Genomic DNA, 12,916 nt, shown 5'->3' on the forward strand with positions numbered 1-12,916 from the left:
TTTCCAAAACTCTAATTTAGTTCAATGTACGGCTTAGAATTTACCGTTAATATTCTTGAACCCCCATCTGTAAGAGTACCCACAGGAGCACACACACCTCCTTCATTACTGTGCCTTCTAAGTGCATTCTGCACTCGCAGAGCTGACTTAATAAGTAAAACATGGGTGTGTTTACTCTCTCATAGCAACGTCACATCACAAGGGTGTGTTGTCTCCCCCTTGAGAACATTTGTTTATAGAGGGGTAAGAGTTTTTAATATATATGCAAAGAATGATAATGAAATGTGTCTGGCCAGAACATAATCAAGCGAGATTCCATCTAGTTTCAACAATGCAGAGCGCCAGAGCTGAGGCCATTTTTACCGTAACTCACATTTTCAGCCTGTGAAGTTGCCGCCCACACAGGAAATGACTTAGAACAGGTGGTCCACGGAGCTTGCTGGTCTTGTCTGGCTCCACGGGTAATGCTTGTGGGCTACTGAGTCACTGAATAATTATGAGCCTGAACAAAAGGCTCTCAGATAAGCCCTAAGTCAAGACAGAGAGAAAGGCAAGGTGTAGCAAGGGACTGTCTCAGCGTGCTAACTGCTCAAAAGGAGTTGATGAATGAGCATCCCTTGGGAAACAATGCCCCTTTGGTTGACACCCCTCTTTGCTCCCCAAGCACCTGGGAACAGTAGGATGAGAAAGAATAGGTGACGGAAGAGCAGTTGCACACCTCGGATGTTGATGAGTGGAAATGCAGTAGAAAACATCCTACTTGGGATCACTGCTCACACAGACAATGAGCTATCGTATCTCATGTGTGTGAGCTATCCTGCACATCTATGTATGTGTGTTCTGAGCACGTACATGTTTTTATCTCTTTGGGTCCCTCCTTAGACTGGGAGGCGGTGATGTAATTCTTCCCACTGAACAGATGAAGGAACTGAGGTTTAGGAGCTCATATACGCCGCTTTAGCTTTCAAAAAGGTGGAAATGGGTTGAACTGTGTCCCCTCTGAAAAGATATTTTCGTGTTCTAACCACCAGTACCTTAGAATATAACTTCTTTGGAAATATTTTTGCAGATGTAATTAACCAAGGTGAAGTCATACTGGAGTAGGATGGGTCCCTAATCCAAGGTGGCTGGTATCCTTATAAAAAGAACTTCAAGTGAACAGACAAAGAGGGAAGGCCGTGAAGACTGGGTAAAGGCATCTACAGGTCAAGGAACATCCAAGATTTCCAGCAACCCACCCGAGAAGCTCGGAAGCAGCAAGGAGGGATTCCCTTACAGTTTTCAGAGTGGGGATGGCCCCGCTGACTCTTTGATTTCAAGCTTCTGACCCCTAGAGCTAAAAGACCATGAATTACTATTGTTTTGAGCCAGCCAGTTTGTGAGGTTTTCTTATAGGAGCCCCAGCACACTGATATGGGTGGGAATGAACATTTATTGAGACCCTACCATGTGTTCTTTGGTTGACCTTTCGCCATTCCCAGAGAACCTGTACATTGTGTCAAGTCAGGAAATGGAGGCTTTCTAAATCGTCAAAGAGTAGAAAATTTTCCTTTCACCTGCATATGTAAGTCTTAATAGGATCATTTAAAAAATTTTAGCAGCTGATCATAGGAAGCAATTGCTAGTTTGAATGTAAGTATTCAGATGAAAATAATATAAGTGGATCATGTGCAGCTGAGAGGCCAGAAGAGCAAGTGGCTCTGCCAGGAAGTGGAGAAATGAGACAGAAAAGATCATTAGCACAAATCCTGGAATATTCCTCAAGTCAGAGCGTCAGGCCTCACTTCAGGAAAAATACCCTGGGTGAGACCCCCCTCTACCTCCTGCAAACTTTATAGTCAGTGTCTATAAGACCTCCTTCACTTCTAACTCCAATGACAAGATAAGGGGTTCTGAAAGCACCCTCAGTGTCCATAAGTCCCTGGAACAGAACTCACTGAAAACTATTACATTCATATTTGTGGCTTATTATAGGGAAAGAATACAGAGTAAATTTAGCCACGGGAAGAGGAGCATAGGGCATGGTTCCAGGAGAGGTGTACCAGACACAGAGCTTCCGGTTGTCCTATATCCATGCAATCAGTACAGCATATCCTCCCAGCACTAGTTGCGGCAGTATGCAGAGATCATGTCAACCAAGAAATCTCATCAGAGCCCTGGGGTCCAGAGTCTTTCCTGGGGTTTAATCACATGGACATATATATGAGTGGTTGATTGCAGTTTCCATCACCTCAAGAGGCAGAACTGATCATGGAACTCAAAGCCCCCATCCTGAAGCATGTTGGTGTGGCTCACAGTCCCCACCCTAAATCACACCGTTATTATCTGGCTGGTGCAAAGCCCCAAGACGAACAAAGACACTCTCATTAGGCAGGATATCCCAAGGGCTTAGTGATTACCTCCCAGAAACCAAGGGCAAAGACCAGACCCCTCTCTGGGCAAGCTCAAATTCTTTACTAGATCCTAAATTAGACACAGACTTCCATTTTTTTTCCCATAAAAACTCACCCCAGGGAAACATCTCTGCATCCCTAACTCTGGGAGGAAGTTTTCCTCCAAGTAGACCCTCAGGATGGGAAGAGATAGGGTCACTTCACCTTCCTGCAGGCTCCATAGTGTTTTTGGAACAAATCCTACCCCTAGCCTTCTTGCTGGTGGGTGTCTTTGTGCAGCTGGGTGCTTGCAATGACTACTCTGCTGTGTTTGCTGCGACTACTGAGTTTCAGAACAAGATGGACCTGGACCTAGGAGGAGTAAGGAAACCCAGGTCAAAGGGAGTAGACAAAAGATAGTGGGACTGGGGCATTGGAGAGGCAGAGGAGCCAGCAACCCAGAAGCGGGGTGGGGTGGGGTGGGGTGGGGTGCAGGGAGGAGAACCAAGGCCAGGGTCTGCCGTTCTCTTCAGCAATACTCTAGGTGGAGGACAAACATCCCCTGGTTCAGGTTGATGATGGGGGTGGTGGGGATATTCAGCTCTTTTTATGTGACCTTCCTCAGAAGTTGCCTGCATAAGCCAGTTAATCGGAAGGAGTAGCAGGGGCTGCTCCTTCAGAAAAAAAAAAAAAAAAAGGACATTCTTCCTTCTGCTTCTAGCATCACCCTCCTTCCTTTCTGGAGGAAAAGTCCAGGGTCTTTATAAAGCAGTCGCCTCTCTTCTTCCCATAAGGGCATTCATGCATCTGTCTAATTTCTTAGATTTTATGACCAAAATGTAGACATTAGACATTATTTCTATGTTTTCATTTAGCACGCAAACATTCATTGAGCTCTCAAAGTATTTTTACAATGTAGACAAGCATTACAGAGTGAAGGGGGGAAGTTTCCTGAGTGACACCCGTATCCCAGCTGCTGCCTTAATATGGATCTTTTGTCCCATGCACATTTTTTACGCAAAATGTGCCACAGGCAAAAGGAACAATTATAAAAGAGAAAAGAAATGGGGCGGGGGGTGGGGTGGGAAATGAGGATAATCATTTGCAGCCAATCTGAACTTTTTCCCCACGACTTTGCAGAATTCAAAAAGATTCATTGCATGGCAAATGCCTGAAAAGAAAATGTTTCTTTGAATAGAACTCCAGGAACCCCATACCTGCCACTGGAAGCGGAGTTAAAGTTACTGAAACCACGTCCACGGATGCGTGAGACCTACAGGATAGAAGAAATGTGTTTCAAATCTTGAGTTTTGACCCATCATTTGAAATTCATTTTCTCTGACTTTTCCATAAGCCATGCCAAAGAAAATAAAGGAGCCAGCCTTTGCCCCTTCACGAAGCTCCCCCCTCGCCCGCCAGGCCCACGAGCTCTCTCAGATCGCCATGTGGCAACTCAGAGTCCTGAGGATTCAGACGAATATTGAGCAAGTTGTCCTGACGTCTGTTTTTCATTGACAAGAGCAGAAATTAGCATCACCTTCGGCCAGATTCTGCGCTGTATTCCATAATGCATTAGGGGCCCCTTTCTGATTTTATTTCATATTCTGGCTTGATAGCACAGTTTCTCTTCACTTCAAAGGTTGTTCTCTGCCTGAATAACTCCTCCAAACTTGGGGGATTAAAAAATGGGGGGGGGGAGCTTTATCCTAAGTGGAAATTTACTACCCCCTCAAAACCTATATGGGATGCAAAAGGTAAAAAAAATCCTTGATAATCGAGTAAAAGAAAATAAAACCTTAATAAGAATGTGGATGAGAAATGTTTCCTTTAACTTAGAACAATCTAGACTCAGCCACATCCTCAGATGGTGACTAGTTATGTCATAAGCCTCCTGACCCAGCCCACTGCAAGCCCTCATACTCAGAGCTAGCTGTGAATCTTTGCTGCTAATCCATTAGGGGCCTTAGCATGACTCTGGCTTTTCATGGTGTGTTTGTGCTTTTCCAGTTTTACACGGATCCTTTATAGTATATTAATATCATGCCTAATGTCAACATTTGGAAAAGGTTTGTGACTGACGGGGCTGAAAAGACATATTTCTCCAACAGCCTGTTTCTATAACTGAAGTCATTCTTCTTTAAGACACAGACCACCATATGCTTCCACTTTTTTTTTTTTCTCTCTCTGTTTTTATCAGGGGACCTCAGCACATTGGATTTCAGGATAAATTTCAAATATATTAAGGCAGTTCCAAAAACTCATGCCAGCCCACTCTCGGCTCCTTGTGGTCCCCTCTCCTGAGGATTTATTGTGCCTTAGAAGACTCTCATCTGTAGTCGGGGTCAAGCCTATAATGTAATAGCTGATGTTTATTGAGTATTTACTATATGCCAGGCACTGTGCTAAGTGTTTTATGTGTGTTGGGATATCTAGGGTTTCCGAGAACTCTATAAAGGACAGATGAGAGAAAATGGTAGCATGAGACAGTCAAGAACAGTTTGCCTCAGGGCTAGTGTGACATTGCAGGCACCCAAGACCCAAATCCACGCTCTTCATTTTTACCACATTGACCCTGTATGACCAAGATTGGCACCTGCTCACAGCAACACACTCACAGAAGCACAACCACACATCCCTACACAAACATCCCTTCTGGAATGCCTCCCTCTACCAGAATTCACTTCTCTTGCTAAGGGAGCAGGGCCTTTTTTCCATTCCCTAGGTCACTGTGAGCCTCAAGGGGGGCAGAGGGTCCTTTCCTGGGCCAGGGGCCATTATTGTAAGAAAGCATCAGACCCACAACTAATTCCTTCCCAGAGCCACCCATCCACACGATTGAGAAATAATCCAGTGCAATAAATATTTAGCAAGCATCTATTACTTATAATACTTGTTTTATGATGATGAAGGCAAATATGTTCACAGATCCCTACCCTTAAGCCGCTCTGCATACTCTACCTCCCAAAATACAATACATATGCATAGAATTTAGAAGTTTGGCCTTCTGGACTCTGGAGCCTTTGTGAAGTATTCCAGAGTTGTGATGTAGAAGAGGATTAGAAAAAAAACAAAGCTTGGCTGGGAAAGGCTCTGAGTCATTCACAAGAGAAAAGAGCAAGTCTGGAAATGGACAGGAGAGACTGGGAAGGGAGAAGGTGGATAGAGGCTGGAGAGCTAAGTGGCTGTTGACAGGGTTTCACTCTGTCTTCCTGTGGACGGTGAAGCCTTCACCTTTTCAGGAGACGGGAGACTTCCTTCTCCAGACCATCTCACATGGAAACTGCACCCCTTCTAGACATGTAACTTTGAAGGTGGAAGTTGTCGGTTGGGAGGGAGGCCGCCTAAGTATATGAGGCACATAAGGATGGCCTCTGACTTCAGAGAGCTTATAATACGCTGTTTCAAGCAAATGCCGGGCAACTACAACTCAGAATAAACGAATTGTCCATGCAAGATTAAAACATTAATGGAAAGAAATTAATTCACTGGTAGAAGAAAATGAAAACATGGAGATGGGCTTCAGGGTGTTCCCTGGAGAGACAGGGGTGGGGTGTGAATGGAGTTTGGTTGGGTGCTGCCCAGGCGTGAGTGGGAAGGCCTGACTCCCCATCCTGTGGCAGTCCTACCTGGGAGGACCCTGTGTCCTGGGAAACCCACCAGTCTAGGACAAACTGGCAGAGCTGGTCAACTGACTCCTATTGGTACCTAGGAGCTACAGGTCCTATCTCTGCGAACCCCTCCTATCTGTCCTCATTTCCTCACTGCCACCACCACCACCCAGGAAGGCTTCCAAAGCTCCCCTTCCTAAATGATAGAGTGGAAGATATAACACAAATAATAGGAGTTCCAGAAGGAGAAAACCTTACCTGTTGAGGGAAAATTTAAAAGCAATGAAAAAAAAAATAAGAGAATCAAGACATCTCTCTGCCGCTAAGATAATGGGTCAGCCTTATCTGTCTGGTACATATGGCTTGTCTGGGTTTGCAGGTGGTTGTACAGAATTATGATTTTCTCCTTGATGCTTACAAAGGTAAGCTTGCTTCCCTGTGAGTAAGAGGCAGAGCTTCCCCCAGGCCATCTCTCTTTCTTGGGATGGCAACTCGTCTGGGGTGAATCCCTCTCCTGGGTTGCAGTGTAAAGATGTAGTAGGTGGACCATGAGCCTGGGGGAGAAATGCCAGGCAATCTGCAGGCCTGCTGGATCCCATGCAAAGGGACTGGGCCTGCCACTTGCCCAGTCTTGGCATTCACATTTCCTTCATTTGTGATGTTCCCTGCCTCAGAGCCTTTAGTAAGACCATTTTGAATATTACAAACTTATCTCATCTACTTCCAGATATTTCATGGGTGCCAGCAGCCCCTTGGATCCATGCAGACATGGTAGAAACAATCGAGAACATTCCCATAACCAACCGCAAGCCAAACAGATGAGGAATCATAGGAGCTAACTTTTTCTAAAAGATTTTTTTTTTTTTGGTCTAGAGTCAAACTGGGTGGTTCCTGGCTACTGTTTTTACTAGGGTAACTGTTATTTCTGCATACCTTACTCACTTCTGTCCAGTTTGGGGATAATATGTCTTTGAATATGTATTTCCTCTGTGGCAGGTATGTGAGAAATTAGCTTACCTTAAGCCACTGCATTTGGAAAAAGATCTGTGAAATTACTGTCTAAAGCAGATGTGGGTGACCTATGCATGGCTCATCTACCTCCCCTAGGAGAAAGGCCAATATCTCTTTGTACCCTGATCACCTGCTGCCCCCAACTCTTCTTGGCACCAGGCTTCTAAAGTTGGCCAGAGCCACAAACAACTGTACCCCCTTGGATGAGAGGAGCTTGAAAAAGGATAATACAAATGTTCACCCAGGAAATTAGACTCCAGGAACTGTCGGGTTGGCATGGGCTCTTCCCACATTGAAGCCTGTCCCCCATGTCGTTGCCAGTCAGGCACTCAGTCTCATGCTTAGTTTCCAGTGCAAGGGAATAAAAAATACAAAAATCAGATAATCATTTGGATTTTATCAAGCAGACTGCTCAGTGCTTGATATCATGAGGATGAAAACATTGGTACCCATAAAGCATAAATCGCTTCTGAGTTTTTTCACATGGAAGCATCTTCAAAGAAGAGGGTGAGATAGTTGTACAGTTCACATCTTGTATGTATGCAGCCACAAAATGTTCCAGAACAATCTGACTCAACTCCTGGTAGAACCACAAGCCACTGCCCTATGCAACAGGACCTAAAAAGCATCAGTTTCTTCCAAGTCTCTCTTTTCATCCTTGTTAAGGATGTCTTGATGTCTTGACCCACAGTTTTAAGAGGAGTTTGGAAATCCTCAGCCAATACACATATAGACGCGGCTTCACTTCAGTGCACTGGTCTGTTGTCTCTGGAAGTCTGAAGGTCTGAATTCCTCACTCTTGCTGGTGTGCATAGGCCAAGGAGACATTTTCTTGCCTGGATCAATATGGATCAGAGAGATGGACTGAGCAGCTTCCAGCATTTGGAATTGTCTTGATCGCTCTGTCCTAAATTCAGGGCACCCATTTTGTCCTCTAGAGAATCTTGGAGAATGCCAAGTCATGTGTAAATAGCACTCCTGACTTGTACTGTCAGGATTCCCATAGAGATGTCATGGCTGAACGTAAACCACACCAGGAGGATTTGGGTTGAACATTAAGCCAGGGGTCAAATTACCCCTTGAAGACCCCATCAACTCTAGGACTAAAAGTTTGATAAGTCTAAAAAAATCAAACAAGCAAACAAAAACCAAAACATAAGATAACCATCAATAGAAATAAATCTTCCTGAAATTTTAGAAATCAGCCTTCCGCATCTGCAGCTGGTCGGTTTTCACAGTCTTCCGAAGATTTATGCCCACGGTTTTATTGTAATCATTAATCTTGATGATCTAAGATTATGTTATTGCATTCAAGCCTCATGTGTTGAAAAGATCAAGGTGCTTAATGAAGTGCAAAATTCATCCCACTTAAGCAAAGCAACATCTTGCTCCCAAGAGAAAACCACATAGAAAACAAGATTTTTTTTTTTTTGCATGAAAGTTATTTGTTTCTGTTTAAAATCCTGGATAGCAGGACAAATTTGTGTCATTTTCACACATAAATAGCAGCAAGTGGCAAGGAAGCAATTGAATTCCTTGGCACGGACTGCATCCTTTTTCAGCTGGATACCTCCTCAGTTCCATGAGATGCATCAGCAGAAGGCTCCTTCAACAACTGAGGGGCAGAGATAAGGAAAGACCTCCCAGGGTTGGTTTAGGAAGTAAAACACCCAGTGAGGGCTTAGAAATTTGCACCTGCCACAGTTCTGTCTCCACTGCCTTTCATCGTATAGCTTATTGCTTAGCTGTGGCTAAAATTCTAGTTGTTGTTCTAAAAAATATCATTTATTTCTTTTGTATTGTGGAAAAATATACACCACATAAAATTTACCATTTTGACTGCATTTAAGCATACAGTTAAATGGCAGTAAGTACATTCACACCTTCCTCTCTTCATAGTAAAGATCTGGGTGAGGGTTAAGAAAGGAAATTAAGGACAAGAATACACATAGTGTGGACACCACAGAGGATCTGGCCACAGCCATCCCACAGGGTCACTCTTTGGGCACCCCCTGGGGAGGAGTTGTGACAAGAATCATTGATTCTTGGCTGTCTTCGGCCATTGGAAGAGTTCAAAGGAGAAGCAAAACCAAAAGAACAGCCGCATGAAGAAACTATAGACACCCCACTTATGAGTAATTCTAAATGGAGAAGTTGATGAATATTGGGGTGGGTTCAGAACCTTTCCACAGTAGAAATCTTGACATGTTTATTCACTTTTTTCTTACTCATATAAACTAAAGCACCACAGACCCAACTGTGTTAATGTCTGGCTCACAGAGGTCGCTCTTGGATGACAAGCACTGATGTGGTGACAGGCAGCTAATGGGAAGACAGTCAACAGCGCAGAACGTGTTTAAGAAAGAGTCTCAGATCCATCTCCTGTGGAAGTCTAGGACCTTGTGACCTTATGACCTTGTGTATAATCTAACTTTTCCCCTAAACCTAATCTTATTTTTTCTACTTCTTATCTTATGTTAGGGAAGCTAATTTTTTTTTTAAAGAAAGAGCAAGACATAAAAATAAACAAATAATTGTTTCCAAAAAAAAAAAGAAAAAAGAAACGGACGTTCAGATACAGAGAAGATTAGCATGGCCCCTGAGCAAGGATGACACGCAAATTCATGAAGCGCTCCATAGTTTTCTGTAAAAAAAAAAAAAAAAAAAAAAAAAAGAAAGAGTCATTCATTTACACAGAAGCCAGTCAGAATATTGGACCAACTCTTCCTCAGGACCTGAAATTCTCTATTTCCTGTGAGTTAGCCCCTGAGAGTCCTGGAGCACACAGTACTTTTAAAACTCTCTGCCAGCATCAGAGAGCATCATCTTCTTCGTCCTTACTCCTTTTCAGCTATGCCAGTGTCTTTTTGTCTTTCTTGTCTGCTAGCCCGCTGAAGGCACTCCCTCAAGAAATAAGTGACTAATCCCTAAAACTTTGGGGACTTGTAAAAACCACCATGGCATGTTTCTTGGAACTAATTGTATCAACCGTTGACAGCAAAGCTGAGAGGAGGGAAGATGGTCACAGAAGTGTATTGTCCAGATTCTGCTTGCATCTCCAGCTATAAACATGGACCAGGAGAAGAGGAACCTGAGAATTCATTTTTGTCCTTCTCCCCAAGAGCAGCTGGGAAGTGAAATATCCCCCGCTTTGGGGTTGGCGGTCTTGAAGGTCAGTATGGATTGAGACAGGCATTTGGAAACGTTACATGAGGTTTGAGTTAAAGCGAAGTAGGAAATGAAGACTTGCTGGAACGAAGTGAAGGATGACAGTGGGCTCTAGTTTGTAGTGTAATAGATGCTGAAAAATGTCATGTCACTCTTTAGGCACGAATGCTTCTGAGCAGATGTCTCTGCAGGAAGGGACCCACCCAGCGTGGGGGAAGGAGCCCAGAAGTAAGAACCAGCAGTTACATGATCAAGGCTTGCCTCTGACACTAATTGGTTGTGGAGGCTCGAACAAGGACATAAATTCAGTGGCTCTCAACTCCCCTGTAAAACGAGGCCATGTGGGCTTCGAAGGTTGACTTCAGCTCCTACAGAGAATTGCAATGTAAATCACAAAGAGAAAACCAGCCTGTGACTTTAATGGTCCCTGTTAGTTGCAGCCTAAAAACCGTTCAATTCCAAACTTCCTTCCCAAGACCACAGGGATGAGAGATGTACCTGGGGTCATCTGTTCCTTCGCTGCCAGAGCTATCATTTGTCAACACAGCCCTTGATGTTTCGGAGTGGTCCTGAAGGCTAGTTGAATCTCAGCGGGAAATAAGAAGAAAAAAAGAAAGAAAAGAAAGAAAGAAAAGAAAGAAAGAAAGAAAGAAAGAAAGAAAGAAAGAAAGAAAGAAAAGAAAGAAGTTACCTGCAGCTCCCTTAAATTACCTCTTTATGCCATGCCTGTGCCCTAATGTCATATCCACTTTCTAGGTGACCAATTGAACCAAGCCAGGATCAGCTGGAAAGTCACCACACACCGCTGGCTGTCTAGGGTATACCTGGTCAACCAAATTTGCCTCATCTCTTTGTAAGGAGAAGTAGAAGAATCCCAGTAGAAAAGCTTGCGAGGAAAAACAAAACAAAACAAAGAGTTTTTCTTATTCTGGCGTGCATTAGTCAGGCAGTTGGTGCAATGTGTAAATACCTCTCTGCATACTAAAGACCGTTTAATAGAAACCTTCCTGTACGCACATTCATTCTTTAGCAGACCTTTAAAGAATAAATCTCAGCTGTTTTATTTTCCCTTTATTTTTTTCATATGCTCTATGGAGGCTTCAGTGGCATTCCCATATTTTGGGTATGGAGATGTACTCTGTGAACGTTTTGATAAGACGCCCCGTACTGTATACCCGTCAACTGTGTTGACACAGCTTATGCTGTTGTAAATGCCTATTCTGGCCCGCACTTTTTAGACTGTTTTGGGAGCGAAATGTTTTATGACAAGTGTCCAAAGGTGGTATGGGAAGGCAGACTGGACGTGGGAAACCCGACCTACATAATTTCAGGGTGTTTTTATATCCCTCGGAGGGGGACAACTATGCCCCAAAAGGCAGTTTGCCCACAAAACACTCAGCCACAGCCCTCTTTTTGCAGTGCCCTCTGAGAAGAACACGTATAATTGACCCCTACACTCAGTCCCTGGAATCTGGAAGTGGTAAGAAAAGAACAGCAGAGGAGAGGCTCTTACTTCTCTCTCTTGCTCTTTTCCAGTTTCACTTGCATGAGAGGCTTAATTTTGGAAGATGGAAACAAAAAAGTCTCTATTTGGGGAAGCCGAGAAAGGTAATTATCACAGAGAACCCTCAGCTTTATAAATAGCGGCTCATTTAATCCTTACTATCTCTATAGGGTAACTGCCCATTTTACAGATGAGGAAACAGAAGTGCAGAGAGGTTAAATAGATGGCCTGAAGTCACACAGCCAGCAAGGGGCAGAGATGGGATGACAGCCCAGACAGGCTAGCCGGAGAGTGCATGCTCTTTCCCATCACTGTTCCTCTCCAAGATAGCCTGTATGAGGGGCAGAAAGGAAAGGACACAGCCCCTAAAATGTGCCTTTTGGGGAATTCTCATACGTTTACTCTCCAGGCTTTTAGAGATTACTGCCCTTGCCTCATTACCTTAGTCCTTACCTCCCCTAAATGAGTCCCCTGAGGATGACCCACCCTGAGTCATTCTTGCCTGATGCTGGAGATATAGCCTTAGGTTCTCTCTCCTTGGAGTCTACTGGGTGTTGATAAAACAAAACAAAACAAAACAAAACAAAACAAAACAAAACAACAAAGCAATCCACCCCAGTCCCATCCTCTGATTACCGCCTTGTCATCACCGTGGCCTTCTGCCAATCAATGCTCTTCCTTGCAACCAGGCAAGCCTGTTGCCCTCAGTGCTGGGTGCTTCCAGGCTGCTGAGCCGCCCCAAGTCACTGCTCTCCCCCAACCTGCCCTCCCCCACTCCTTGCTATCCTAATCTGTAAGACTAAGTACACTTCATTTGTGTGTACACATGTGTGTGTGCATGTGTACACATGTATACATACGCACCGCTGATGTGGGGGGCTGGATCATTCTGTCTTGTGCACTGTAGGATGTAAGCATCCCTGGTCTCTACCCAGTAGATGCCAGTAGTGCCCTTCCTCCATTGTGACACCCTAAAATGTGTCAGACATTGTGAAATAGTCCACAGTGGAAAAACCCCCAAGCTGAATTTAGACTTTAATCCCTGTCATACTGTTCCCGAGCCCTTCCCCAGCCCATTGCCTTACCTACCACCCTGGACCTCACTGTCCATGAGCACATGTCCCTGGTAGCCGCATCCTCACATACCAGTCCTGAACTCCATTTGTTTGTCCACATTGGAAAGGCTGAGCAGTTCTAGAGTTGACAAGACTATCGGTCCCTTGGACATGGTCTGTCATGGCAATTGGCATCTC

General features: G+C 44.3%; 1 pseudogene; it reads left to right on the forward strand.

Annotated features, from left to right (window-relative positions):
• The first annotated feature begins 9,563 nt into the window (after nucleotides 1–9,563).
• LOC112910268 (U6 spliceosomal RNA) lies at nucleotides 9,564–9,635 on the forward strand (annotated as a pseudogene).
• Nucleotides 9,636–12,916: the final 3,281 nt, after the last annotated feature.

The sequence above is a fragment of the Vulpes vulpes genome, chromosome 15, assembly GCF_048418805.1.
Source record: "Vulpes vulpes isolate BD-2025 chromosome 15, VulVul3, whole genome shotgun sequence".
In the NCBI taxonomy this organism is placed as follows: Eukaryota; Metazoa; Chordata; class Mammalia; order Carnivora; family Canidae; genus Vulpes; species Vulpes vulpes.